At 44.5% G+C, this 14520-nt stretch overlaps 1 protein-coding gene across 4 annotated transcripts in view; it reads right to left on the bottom strand.

The window, feature by feature from the left end:
• adarb1b (adenosine deaminase RNA specific B1b) overlaps positions 1-14520 on the bottom strand; it is a 164720-nt gene that overhangs the window by 51781 nt on the left and 98419 nt on the right. Inside the window, exon 1 of one of the 4 annotated variants that reach the window (XM_064975792.1) lies at positions 753-783. The exons of 2 other annotated variants lie outside the window; for them this stretch is intronic. The gene's annotated coding sequence lies outside the window, so the exon portion shown is untranslated. Of the gene's footprint in view, positions 1-707; positions 732-752; positions 784-14520 lie in introns of those variants that run through there. One more of the 4 variants, XM_064975791.1, reaches the window with a different exon arrangement.

The raw sequence follows: 14520 nt of genomic DNA on the forward strand, positions 1-14520 counted from the left end.
CAGTTAAGAACAAATTCTTATTTTCAGTGACGGCCTAGGAACAGTGGGTTAAATGCCTGTTCAGGGGCAGAACAACAGATTTGTACCTTGTCAGGTCGGGGATACGAACTTGCAACCTTTACGGTTACTAGTCCAACGCTCTAACCACTAGGCTACCCTGCCACCCCATGTGAAGCACTAGTAGAATACAATGGCAGCATTTTGTAGAATGAAGAGGTCCTTTGGTAAAGGGGTCAGTCTTTTTATACATTTTTCACAACATGAAGAGTGCCTTGGTCTTTTGTGTTTTTGTTGTTGTCGACAACACACACCATTGTAGGCTCGCACACACACACCGCACACACACAGACACACACACACACACACACACACACACACACACACACACACACACACACACACACACACACACACACACACACACACATATTTGTGGACATCTCACAAAACAGATAAATTCATCCCAGGACACAGAGCCCATAGGTTTCTGTCCCAGTCATCCATCACATATCATCACTTCTTCCACCCATCCATCCACCTTTCCTCCCTCCCCACCTCCCTCCCTCCATATCCTCCCTCCCACTCTTTCTTCCTTGTGCTCCAGAAGTTATAGGCCAGACAGTAGTTGACAGCCGGCAGGTTGAGGAAGACACACAACACACCTCGTCACATAGAGCTGACAGCATGAGCGAAGACACAAAAAACACCTCGTCACGTAGAGCTGACAGCTTGAGAGAAGACACAAAACACACCTCGTCACGTAGAGCTGACAGCTTGAGCGAAGACACAAAACACACCTCGTCACGTAGAGCTGACAGCTTGAGCGAAGACACAAAACACACCTCGTCACGTAGAGCTGACAGCTTGAGAGAAGACACAAAAAACACCTCGTCACATAGAGCTGACAGCTTGAAGAGAAGTCACAAAACACACCTCGCCACATAGAGCTGACAGCTTGAGCGAAGACACAAAACACACCTCGTCACGTAGAGCTGACAGCTTGAGAGAAGACACAAAACACACCTCGTCACGTAGAGCTGACAGCTTGAGCGAAGACACAAAACACACCTCGTCACGTAGAGCTGACAGCTTGAGCGAAGACACAAAACACACCTCGTCACGTAGAGCTGACAGCTTGAGAGAAGACACAAAACACACCTCGTAACGTAGAGCTGACAGCTTGAGAGAAGACACACAACACACCTCATCACGTAGAGCTGACAGCTTGAGCGAAGACACAAAACACACCTCGTCACGTAGAGCTGACAGCTTGAGAGAAGACACAAAACACACCTCGTCACGTAGAGCTGACAGCTTGAGAGAAGCAGGCTGAAGATAACAACAGTTAAAATCTGTAGTAAAAGTCCACTGGAGTGGATAAAATAAGTTTACATTATGTGCAGAAAAACAGCTTGGACCAGCCAAAGCCATAAAGCTTTGAACTCTCTGATTACGAGAGTGGGGAAAAGATAGAGTATCAGAGGGAGGAGAGGAAGAGAAGAAAGAGAGGAGGGGAAAAGGAGAGAGGGAGATTGAGGTAGAAAGACAAAAAGAGAGATTGATAGAGAAATGAGCAGTGAGTAGGGATGAGCAAGTCCATCTCTTTGACCGGAGGGGTCCTTTGAGGACACCACAGCCGTCTCCATCACTGCCCACTTCAAATTCCCATGGCTGTCTGTGGTACTCTGGCTCAGACCAACAGGCATGCGTTTAGATAGCTCTTCTATAAGACAAGCATGTGCCAGTTGGCGAGAGAGCAAGAGAGAGAGAGAGAGAGAGAGACAGAGAGAGAGAGACAGAGAGAGAGAGACAGAGAGAGAAATAGAGAGAGAGAAATAGAGACAGCCTTTCCATCACACTACTGACAGTATATAGGCCAAGCACAACCACAGCTGGCCAAGTCTGACCGCGACCGGTCTTGAGAGCCAAGAGGAGAAGGAAGTGGTCTTGGTTGAGAAACGGTAAGGCGTCTCAATAAAACATGACCTTCAGATGGCTCTCCCTGTGGTTGCATAAGAATTATTTATAGAAAAATACAGCCTCTTTTTACAGGCTAACACTAGTCAAAGGCCAAAAAACTGTTGTCACAATTTATATTTCTTAAAGTCATACGGCATATCTTTTTACAGACAGTTAACTGAATAAACGCGGTTGAAATAAAAATGGCCATTGTGGTAGTGGTACCAATTCCTAAAGTCAGAGTCATTTCCCCAAAACCTTTGAACATGTGTTTGGACCAAATTAAAGGCCACAAATAGACTACAAACAAGACTGTGGTCTAAGCGGGAGTTCCCAGGCGTTATAGTACAAACTTTGTGAATGTAGTCGCATGGCCCTGTTTACAACTGCCAGTGTTAGGAGGGTAAAATTCACGTGAAACTTTTAGAGCTATTAGCCATGCTATGGAGCACTTTTCCCAGTTGCACCAATTGTGTGCGCTCCAGCCAAAGGGAGCGATATTGAGTTGTCCTTCAACATAATTTGGTCTAAATGATGCATGAACTGAAAAGTGAAAGAATAGCTTCATCTTCAATATATGGGCTATGGAAAGGCTGGCCAATATCAAGGAAGTCCACGGTAAGGATCAGGAGTAAGAGCTGAGAATAATAAGTCAACGAACGCATAGTCTAATACACCAGTAGGGGGCAGCATTGGTCTTCATTACCCAACAACTAAGGTCACGTTTAATTCATCATGAGTGATGGATATTTCACTGTACTGTAAATACAGTATTGTTTTCCCCGTTATGGTTGAATCTAAACTGGTGTGAGAAAAAAAAATGTGTCTCCAGTTGAATCTGAATAGAGCACGAAAACAGCGCAGGTAGACTGTGTCATGCTCCAAATGAGTAGCTTGGCCTACTTAGTGACCAGTCATCCAGCAATGCAGCTTCCAGCAGGGTCAGTGTGGTCAGAGAGGGGGGGTGGGGGTGGGAGATACTTTACAGAGAGAGAGAAGGCTACATAGAGAGAGGTAGGAAGAGAGTGATAGAGGTGTGTGAGCCTGGTTCACCATCATCATTTAGGACAGGCCACTGAGGCCAGGGAATGGGGAGGCACCACCGCAGTGCCACAGGGCTCGGGTCAGGGCACTCACCCGCTGAGGGGGGCAGGGGAAGAAGAGACGTGGTGGTGGCGGGTATATTATAATTGGGCAAGACCCAAATAAGCCATGCAAAAAAAATACTACCACCCCCGCACAGGACGAGTGACAGGGAGAGGGGGAGAGACGAGAGGGGGAGGCTAGAGACCAAACTTTGAAAATGCTATTGTTTTAGAGTTAGTACATGCAAATGTGTGTTTGAGAAAGAGACCGAGAAAGAAAATGAGAGAGAGAAATAAGACGAGAGAGAGAAATAGATGAGAGAAAGAAGATGAGAAAGAGAAGGAAGATGAGAGAGAAATAATATGAGAGAGAAAGAATATGAGAGAGAGAAATAATATGAGAGAGAGAGACAGCAAAAAAACATATACATGATCAAATACAAATCTTAGAATCAACTATTAAAGACTACCAGAACCCACTGGATTCTCCAATTACCTTGAATGAACTTCAGGACAAAATAAAAACCCTCCAACCCAAAAAAGCCTGTGGTGTTGATGGTATCCTCAATGAAATTATAAAATATAAAGACAACAAAATCGAATTGACTATACTAAAACTCTTTAACATCATCCTTAGCTCTGGCATCTTCTCCAATAGTTGGAACCAAGGACTGATCACCCCAATCCACAAAAGTGGAGACAAAGACAAATTTGACCCCAATAACTACCGTGGGAAATGCATCAACAGCAACCTTGGGAAAATCCTCTACATTATCATGTACAAGCAGACTTGTACATTTCCTCAGTGAAAACAATGTACTGAGCAAATGTCAAATTGGCTTTTTACCAAATTATCGTACAACATACCACGTATTCACCCTGCACACCCTAATTGACAAACAAACCAACCAAAACAAAGGCAAAGTCTTCTCATGCTTTGTTGATTTAAAAAAAGCCTTTGATACAATTTGGCACGAGGGCCTGCAAAACAAATTGATGGAAAGTGGTGTTGGGGGGAAAAACATACAACATTAGAAAAACCATGTACACAAACAACAAGTGTTCGGTTAAAATAGGCAAAAAACACACATTTCTTCCTACAGGGCCGTGGGATGAGACAGGGATGCAGCTTAAGCTCCACCTTCTTCAACATATATATCAAAGAATTGGCGGGGGCACTAGAACAGTCTGCAGCACCCGACCTAGAATCTGAAGTCAAATGTCTACTGTTTGCTGATGCTCTGGTTCTTCTGTCACCAACCAAGGAGGGCCCACAGCAGCACCTAGATACTCTGCACAGATAATGTCAGACCTGTGCCCTGACAGTAAATCTCAGTAAGACCAAAAATAATGGTGTTCCAAAAAAGGTCCAGTTGCCAGGACCACAAATACAAATTCCATCTAGACACCGTTGCCCTAGAGCACACAAAAAACTATACATACCTTTGCCTAAACATCAGCGCCACAAGTAACTTCCACAAAGCTGTGAACCATCTGAGAGACATGGCAAGAAGGGCATTCTATGCCATCAAAAGGAACATAACATTTGAAATACCAATTAGGATCTGGTTCAAAATACTGGAATCACCAACCAAGAATTCACAAAATGGGACAAACACCAAATTGAGACTCGGCATGCAGAATTCCCGCAAAAATATCCTCTGTGTACAATGTAAAACACAAAATAATGCATACAGGGCAGAATTAGGCCGATACTCGCTAATTATCAAAATCCAGAAAAGATCTGTTAAATTCTACAACCACCTAAACGGAAGCAATTCCCAAACCATAACAAAGCCATCACCTACAGAGAGATGAACCTGGAGAAGAGTCCCCTAAGCAAGTTGGTCTTGGGGCTCTGTTCACAAACACAAACACACCCCACAGAGTCCCACGACAGCAACACAATTAGACCCAACCAAATCATGAGAAAACAAAAAGATAACTACTTGACACACTGGAAAGAATTAACAAAAAAACAGAGCAAACTAGAATGCTATTTGGCCCTAAACAGAGAGTACACAGCGGCAGAATACCTGACCACTGTGACTGACCCAAACTTAAGGAAAGCTTTGACTGTGTACAGACTTAGTGAGCATAGCCTTGCTATTGAGAAAGACCATAGACAGACATGGCTCTCAAGAGAAGACAGGCTATGTGCTCACTGCCCACAAAATGAGGTGGAAACCGAGCTGCACTTCCTAATCTCCTGCCCAATGTATGACCATATTAGAGAGACACATTTCCCTCAGATTACACTGATCCACAAAGAATTCGAAAACAAACCCGATTGTGATAATCTCCCATCTACTGGGTGAAATACCACAGTGTGCCACCACAGCAGCAATATGTGTGACCTGTTGCCACAAGAAAAGGGCAACCAGTGAAGAACAAACACCATTTTAAATACAACCCATATTTATGTTTATTTATTTTCTTTTTTTTTGTACTGTAACCATTTGCACATTGTTACAACACTGTATATATACATAATATGACGTTTGAAATGTCTTTATTGTTTTGGAAATTCTGGGAGAATAATGTTTACTGTTCATTTTTATTGTTTATTTCACTTTTGTATATTATCTACTTCACTTGCTTTGGCAATGTTAACATATGTTTCCCATGCCAATAAATCCCCTTGAATTGAATTGAGAGAGAGAAGATGATTGAGAGAGAAGGAAGATGACAGAGAAAGAAATAAGACAAGAAAGAAATAAGATGAGAGAAAGAGAGAAAAAGAGTCAGAGAGAAAGTGAGAGACAAGAGACAGAAAGAGGAGAGAGGTAAGACAAACAGAGTTAAGGAGAGAGAAAGAGAGAGAGCGAGAGAGCGAGAGCAAGAGAGAGAGCGAGAGAGAGGGGAAGAGACTGCGTGACTGTGTAAGCAGTAGAGTTCAACCTCCCAGCCCAGTCAGTCGTCACTCGGCAGACAATTAGGCTACAGACGCCACATCAGAGCAAACATGCATGGAGAGGGTCCTGACAAGCCCTCTCCTAGAGGTGGCTAGGCTTTTGCCGGTTCGAAAAAGGTCTGGGAGAACTTTGCCAAGCACTTCTTCACAATAATTATTTGTGTTATATTCCTTTGTTTGTTCTCGCCTATCGTCAGGATAGGCGGCAGGGTAGCCTAGTGGTTAGAGCGTTGGACTAGTGACCGAAAGGTTGCAAGTTCAAATCCCCGAGCTGACAAGATACAAATCTGTCGTTCTGCCCCTGAACAGGCAGTTAACCCACTGTTCCAAGGCCGTCATTGAAAATAAGAATTTGTTCTTAACTGACTTGACTGGTTAAATAAAGGTAAAATAAATCATCCCTCATTGGTGATAATCATTCTGTGGTTCTCCCTCCTTCTGAGCATTGTGCTGAAAAATAGTTCATTTGAAACATTTTATAAATGTTCCCACACACGTATGTGTGTGTGGTTTGGTTTTACTACCCTTGTGGGAACATGAACACCAGACAAGGATAGTAAAAAGCTAGGAAAATTGTGGGGACATTTCACCCTGGCCCCACAATGAAAACATTTTTTTTAGGCTTAGGGGTTAGGGTTGCAATTAGGGTTAAGAGTTAGGATTAGGTTTAAGGTTTTGGGGTTAAGGGTTAGGTTTAGGGAAAATTGGATTTTGAATGGGAATCAATTGTGTGGTCCCCTCAAGGATAGTTAAACAAACGTGTGTGTGTGTAAGTAACCCATCTTCAGTGGATGTTTCTCCTATTCTGATGTGTACATGTATACCTGTCCAGAAGGGGGCAGCATTGTCATTATATTAAGCACACAGGCCTGGAGTCAGTGTACCACTGTAAAGAATCCAACTGTGTGTGTGTGTGTGTGTGTGTGTGTGTGTGTGTGTGTGTGTGTGTGTGTGTGTGTGTGTGTGTACACATATTTAACACACCGCAGAGAGGTGAGGGGGAACGAGTACACACAGTGTCTTTCAGTACAGAGAGAGGGAGAGGGAGTTCTCAGTGCAAACACCCACACATGAGCATGTAGGGCGCACACATACACCTCATTTGAACTCCTGGGCAAATACAGCACAGAGCAATATCCTCCATCAGCAGTCTTAAATGACCTGATTACTGGGGGTGAGAGCGGGACAATGAATTGAACTATGTTTTATTCAAGTCTATATGGTTGATCTTAAAAATCTGCCAGGGAACATGAACAACAAATACATTGCACCAGATGTAGCTACAAATGCACATCTGCAGTCCCCATCTGTCATTGGCTAGCAAAACAGTGCTGTGCTACTATTATATACAAACGACTGGGTGCGGACTGCGGAGTGATACCAGTTATGAATGCATATGAATACGTATGTCTATGGATGGCGGCAGCACTGTGTCCTGTGATCAGCGCACACTCCTGTTGATTAGGGATGGGCTTTTCGGATATTTCCATTATCTGAACAAATGTTATTAGTATTCGATTATTTGGGAGAGTACTCATTTTTTTTCGGGAACAAAATGGCCTGTTTTTTTTTCTTCGGCTTTTGTCTAAAATTACATAAAATGATCTACGTGACATAGCCTACAAGGATAGGCCAACACAATGTTCTTTTTTAAAGTGCACCCCATAAAAAGACACACCGGTAGCCTAGACACGATTCACTAGTGTAGCGTGTTATTGCCGGTCAATCAAAGCGGCGGTACAGTCAAAGTCTCCGTGTGTAGCAGCTAACTGGCTACTTTACAACGATTTGACGCAGTGAACAAGACAGCTACTACCAGATGACATGGTAGATAACCTAAGGCAGCAACAAACTTGCGTGACTTGGTTTGGCTACTCTCTCTCTCTCTCTCTGTGCCACACACAGACTTTCAGAGTAGAGCGCAGCGCACCAGCGCTCTCTCTCTCGAGTCTCTGTTCGAAGAATGAAGGTTCCGCCGTCCAATCTGCAGCAACTGTGTGATGATAGTCACGTCAGCATGGGCCAACATCCCCGTGGAATGTTTCCAACACCTTATAGAATGCCCCGAAGAATTCAGGCTGTTCCGGAGGCAAAGGGGGCCCGACCCGGGACTAGATGGGTGTACCTAATAAACTAGCCAGTGTATATATTTTTCGGACATTGCTCGTTATGATATTTCTTAATTTCTTTCTTTTCATTTCTTTGGAAGAGTGTGTATTGTTTTGTATTGTCAGGTATTACTGCACTGCCGGAGCTAGAAACACAAGCATTTTGCTGCCCCTTGCGATAACATCTGCAAAATATGTGTACGTGACCAATAACAATAGATTTGACTTCTTGGTCTGTCCTTGCGCTCAGCCCACCCTCCTAGCAGGCCCATACGGGAGCCAGCAGCCCGGTGTGAGGTGGGGTGGCACTGGGAGGAGTCCTCGTCCTTCTGCTCTGCTCTCACGGCCTTTGAGGCTGTGCCCGCTGCTCCAGGGCAACACAACAGAACAATAGCCGCCTCCATCTGTCTACCCTCTGGTGACACACACACACACACACACACACACACACACACACACACACACACACACACACACACACACACACACACACACACACACACACACACACACACACACACACACAGGGCCCAGACGGCTCTGGCAGACACACCAATAAGGAGAGAAGGGAAGGGGACTCCTCCCAGTGCCAACATCAGGAGCCACTGGGACTGCATCCACTGGGGAACAGGGGTGTCAGAAGGTCGAATCTGGACTAGCAAAGACGTGGCTTTTACAATAAATCAGTGAGAACAACACTAGCCAAGCTTTGATATAGCACAGTTAGATTTAGCTAAACCTGTTTGGCACAGGGGAGACCAGTGCAGAGTAGGAGAATGAAAGTAGCTGACAGTAGAACTAAGTCAGCACGTCTTCTCTTTAACAATATTCCCACCAGTTTTGGAATAGTCCCTTCTACCTGTGTCGTCGTTAGGAGCTCTCTTTGTCTTGCCTTAATGAATGGGGAGCACAGAAAGAGATATGATACTGGGATGAAGTGAGACACAAAGAGCAGTACACTGGCCAGCCACATTTCTATCAGCTGAATGTTTCACATGGCTGAACGCATCCCTGGTTACCCAGGCGGTAACCACTTCTGGAGTGTCTGATTGAAAGTCAAGGGGAGGGGGAAAAAAATGGGAACCGCTGACTGAGGATTGGAGCTGTGCACCTCTGACCCCGGCCTAGTGTTGGCACCTGGGTTGGTTGGGGTCAATGCCATTTCAATTCAGTTGTTTGGAGGAAAATTGCAATTAGAATTGGAATTGACCCCCACCTAATATGATTAGCACCCAGCTGGAAAGCTGCACAGCGGGAGACAATTTGTATTTCTCCCCAAAATATCCATAATATTTGCTTAGGCTCACCTGCTGGGGTGGCAGATGTGTGTGTGTTTTGGGTGGCGCCCCCTATCCTCTCCCCTGGCACTGCTGGATCTACCTGGGTCAGGCATCTGGCGAGATGCCAGGGCAAGGCACTGTGGTGGGAAGTTGTGCATCACAGCTGGAATGCTCACCATGACCCAACACAAACAAACCCCTGGAGCCACCAGGTGCCAGCACCCGGAGCAGGCACATCGGCAGTGCAACCTGTTCCGATCAGGATGGTTATGAGGGTCATGTGTGTGCGTAACGTGCGTGTGTGCGTGGGTGTGTGCGCATGCAGTTGTGAATTTGAAAACGCATTAAACCATTTCACCTCAACTTTGTCAAAACGACTGTTCTATGATCCCTGTTCCAAACATCAACCAATAGAAATACATAACAATACTACTCAGTATCAACTGTCATACAGTACGAGAGAAGAGCAATTGAACTTCCACAGTGACAGACAGTAGTGGTTACAAAATCATGCCTATTGATTAATCTGGCCTTTTCAATCGCAGAACGTCGGTGTAGGGTGAAGTTGCTCATAGAAGCCGATCCTGGATCAGTTTGACATTTTCTCCACTAATGGTTAAAGTTAGGATTGAGCCTAGATCTGTACTTAGAGGAAACTTCACCCTGAAGCCCGGCCCCTTCAAACCTCCCATATATACCCAGGGTAACAATACAAATCCTAGTTCTTGCAGGAGCTTGTGTTACATCAACTGTGTTTTGAAAGTAGGCCACCGCTGCGTGTTTGTGTGTGTGTGTGTGTGTGTGTGTGCGTGTGTGTCAGAAAAAGAAGAGTAGAAAGACTAAAATGAGGGCATAGAATTGGTTTACAAGGCAGGTGAAAGTAATCTGTGACTGAAGCCTGACTCAGTCAAGCTTGACGTTTGAGCACTGTCAAATCCTTTCAAATACACAAATGCGCAGACAAACACGCACGCACGCACACTCAAACACACACACAGTGATGTGACTATTCAGCCAGCAAAAACCTCCAACAAGAGCCATCCAGAGCAGTGATCAGAGGCTTTGAAAAGGCCATCCAGCATCAGTGATTAAGGTAATGGCAAGCTATAACACTGTGTCATTCACAGGACATACAGTAGGTTTCATTCGGAGCAGCTTCTGAAGTACCAGATCGTAAGTCCATAAACCGTAGCAATGCGGGTCTAGGCTTAAAGCTTTCCATTCTGCCATGTCTCCAATCTCTCTCTCTCACTCTTTTTCTCTCTCCACCCGCACACACAGTGCCAACCCAAACACGGCGTTTCCGTTTGTCAGGTGTGTGATTCTTGAGTGATGGGGGCTGGAGTAAAAAAGGGTCTCGCGGTGAAATGAAAGAGAGGTTGTGAATCTCCGTCTGTCTTTCTTCCTCTCTCCATAGTTCACTTCTAAGGATCGCTCTGCTGTTCAAATGCACGCGCACACGCACACGCACACACGTGGATGCTTGGCCGTTGCGTTGGGTCCATCATCTGGCTCACCTGGCCTAGGGGCTGGGCTGATATGGGCCAGTGAGCAAAGCCATCTGTCTATCTGCACGTGTCTTTGTATGCATTATGTTGGGTTGACCTGCCTGTACGCTTGTCTCTCTTTCTGGCTGGCTGTCTGTAGGCCTTCTGTCTCTGTGTGTCTTTTAGTGTCTGTATGTGAGTGTGTGTGTGTGTGTGTGTGTGTGTACGTGTGTGTGTGTGTGTGTGTGTGTGTGTGTGTGTATGTGTACAAACACCACCTCTCACTGTAAGCTCCCACTCACCCCTAGCCCTGAGTGAATACATAACTCCCTGCACTCATCCTGTTAGTTTTTACTTTTTTAATCTCTCTCTCTCTTTCTCTCTCTCTCCTTCTAAAATATTTATAACTGTTGTGCTGCGCAGGCAAGAAAAAGGCTTTTCTTTTGTAATATTTCTTTGGTGCTAAGCCAATCAAATGGCTTGGATCTGTTCTGCGAAGCCGGGTGCAATCCTATTCTGTCATCTCATGCCTCTCCCCCCAAAAATAAACACTTATATAACAACAATATGATTACCAACGTGCCTCTGCTAAGGAAAATAGGTTTTGCAACAGTACCGTTTTAGCATTGGCCAGCGCTAGAGGATATAATGGAGAAATGACTCACTGTGTTTTGATAGAGAGCCCAGACAAGAGCAGGGGCCACTAATTCACAGTAGCATGGACACACTGACACTGAATGTTTAAAAAGCTATTGTATCTCCACGAATGTCTCGTTCAAGGTGACCAGTGGAAGACCAAGAGAGAGAGAGATAAAAGGAAAGAAAAGGGAGAAAAACGAGAGACAAACAAATTGTAGGAAAAAAGACAATATTACTCAAATCACCAAGTAGGATGAGGTTACCTCTAGGGACTGCTCTAAGGTCAGTTTTACATTCTCCCCACTAATGGGGGGGGGGGGGGGGGGGGGGGACAGGAGCCCCAGTTGGCAGACGACACAACAGTGGTAGGCCTGATTACCATCAATAACGAGACAAAAGGGAGGAGGTTGGGGCCCTGGGAAAATAACCTCTCACTCAACATCAACAAAACGAGCTGATCGTGGATTTCAGGAAACAGCAGAGGGAGCACGCCCCATCCACATTGACTGGACAGCAGTGGAGAAGGTAGAAAGTTCCTCAGAGTACACATCACTGACGGTCTGAAATGGTACACCCACACAAATAGTGTGGTGAAGAAGGTGCAATTACGCCTCGTCAACCTCAGGAGGCTGAAGAAATTTGGCTTGGCCCCTAAAACCCTCACAAACTTCTACAGATGCACAATTGAGAGCATCTTGTCGGGCTGTATCACCGCCTGGTATGGCAACTGCACCGCCCGCAACCACAAAGGCTCTCCAGAGGGTGGCGAGATCTGCCCAACGCATCACCGGGGGAAAACTACCTGCCCTCCAGGACACCTACAGCACCCAATGTCACAAGAAGGCCAAAAAGATCATCAAGGACATCAACCACCCAAGCCACTGCCTGTTCACCCCGCTATCATCCAGAAGGTGAAGTCAGTACAGGTGCATCAAAGCTGGAATCGAGACACTGAAAACAGCTTCTATCTCAAGGCCATCAGACTGTTAAATAGCCATCACTAGCCGGCTACCACCCGGTTACGCAACCCTGCACCTTAGAGGCTGCTGCCCAATATACATAGACTTGGAATCCCTGGCCACTTTAATGTTTACATACTGCTTTACTCATCTCATATGTACAGAGCCTTTTCGGAAAGTATTCTGACCACTTGACTTTTCCCACATTTTGTTACGTTATGGACTTATTCTTGAGGATAAAAAAAAATCCTCAACAATCTTCACACAATACCCCATAATGACAAAGCGAAAACAGGATTTTCGAAATGTTTGTACATTTATTAAAAATAAAAAACAGTAATAAGTTATTTACATAAGTATTCAGACCCTTTGGTATGAGACTCGAAGTTGAGTTCAGGTGCATCCTGTTTCCAAATCAAATCAAAGTTTATTTGTCACGTGCGTCGAATACAACAGTGAAATGGTTACTTGCAGGCTCTAACCAACAGCGCAATTTCCAAGTAAAAAATAAAAAAGGTATTAGGTGAACAATAGGTAAGTTAAGAAATAAAAACAACAGTAAAAAGACAGTGAAAAATAACAGTAGCGAGTGACTATGCATTTTTGATAGTGGGTGGCGGGACACAATGCACAATGCCCGATGCCCGGTTGGGCTAATTGAGGTAGCATGTACATGAATGTATAGTTCCATTGATCATCCTTGAGATGTTTCTACAACTTGATTGGAGTCCAACTGTGGTAAATTCAATTGACTGAACATGATTTGGAATGGCACTGTAAGGGATTTCCTCCTCTTCTTCCGAAGAGGCGAAAAGGATCAGAGGACCAATATGCGGCGTGGTAAGTGTCCATGGTTCTTTTTAATACGTAATGTACACATGAACAACTGACTACATAAAACAAGAAATGTGAAAACCCTAACAGTCCTATCTGGTGCAAAACACAGAGACAGGAACAATCACCCACCAACACACAGTGAAACCCAGTCTACCTGAGTATCATTCTCAATCAGAGACAACTAATGACACCTGCCTCTGATTGAGAACAATACTTGGCCGAACATAGAAATACCCAAAATATAGAACAAACAAACAGACTGCCCACCCAACTCACGCCCTGTCCATACTAAATAAAGACAAAACGAAGGAAATAAAGGTCAGAACGTGACAGGCACACACCTGTCTATATAAGGTCCCACAGTTGACAGTGCATATCAGAGCAAAAGTCAGCCACCAATTGTGCAAGTTCTCCCACTTAAAAAGATGAGAGAGGCCTGTAATTTTCATCATAGGTACACTTCAACTATGACAGACAAAATGAGATAAAAAAAAATTATAGTGTAAAAAAGGTTTTGGGTCAATAACAAAAGTTTGTCATTATGGGGTATTGTGTGTAGATTGATGAGGGAAAAAAACAATTTAATCAATTTTAGACAATGTGGGAAAAGGGAAGGGGTCTGAATACTTTCCAAATGTACTGTATATACTGTATTCTATTCTACTGTATTTTAGTCAATGCCACTCCGACATTGCTTGATCTAATATTTATATATTTCTTAATTCCATTCTTTTACTTTTAGATTGTGTGTATTGTTGTGAATTGTTAGATACTACTGCACTGTTGGAGCTAGGAACACAAGCATTTCGCTACACCCGCAATAACATCTGCTAAATATGTGTATGGCACCAATAAAATTTGATTTGATGTGAAGAGGTCATTTGGAACCCTTGGAGATACCCTCTGATGTGGCACAAGGCATTGTGAGTAGATTATTTGCCTCTGTCGGACTGAGTGGCCTTCAATGGCAGCAAGTCTCTCTCTCTCAGCCACACACACATACAAAGTCGAAACCGTTTCCACTCGCACTTGAGAGAACAAAGGACATCTCTCTGACGACTCGCACGAGAAAGGCTAGAAATCACTCAATGAGTCACAAAGTATTGTGTTACGTTGAGGTCATTCTTCATAACACCAAGTGCTTGTCGTTCTGTCGGAAAACAGACAAGACGGTCACGCCGATAGAGAACCACGCGTCGCCACATCACTGAACTGCTAAAAATCCACAGCCCTCGCTACCCCACCGTTCAGT

Source organism: Oncorhynchus masou, chromosome 10 (assembly GCF_036934945.1).
Source record: "Oncorhynchus masou masou isolate Uvic2021 chromosome 10, UVic_Omas_1.1, whole genome shotgun sequence".
NCBI classification, from domain to species: Eukaryota; Metazoa; Chordata; class Actinopteri; order Salmoniformes; family Salmonidae; genus Oncorhynchus; species Oncorhynchus masou.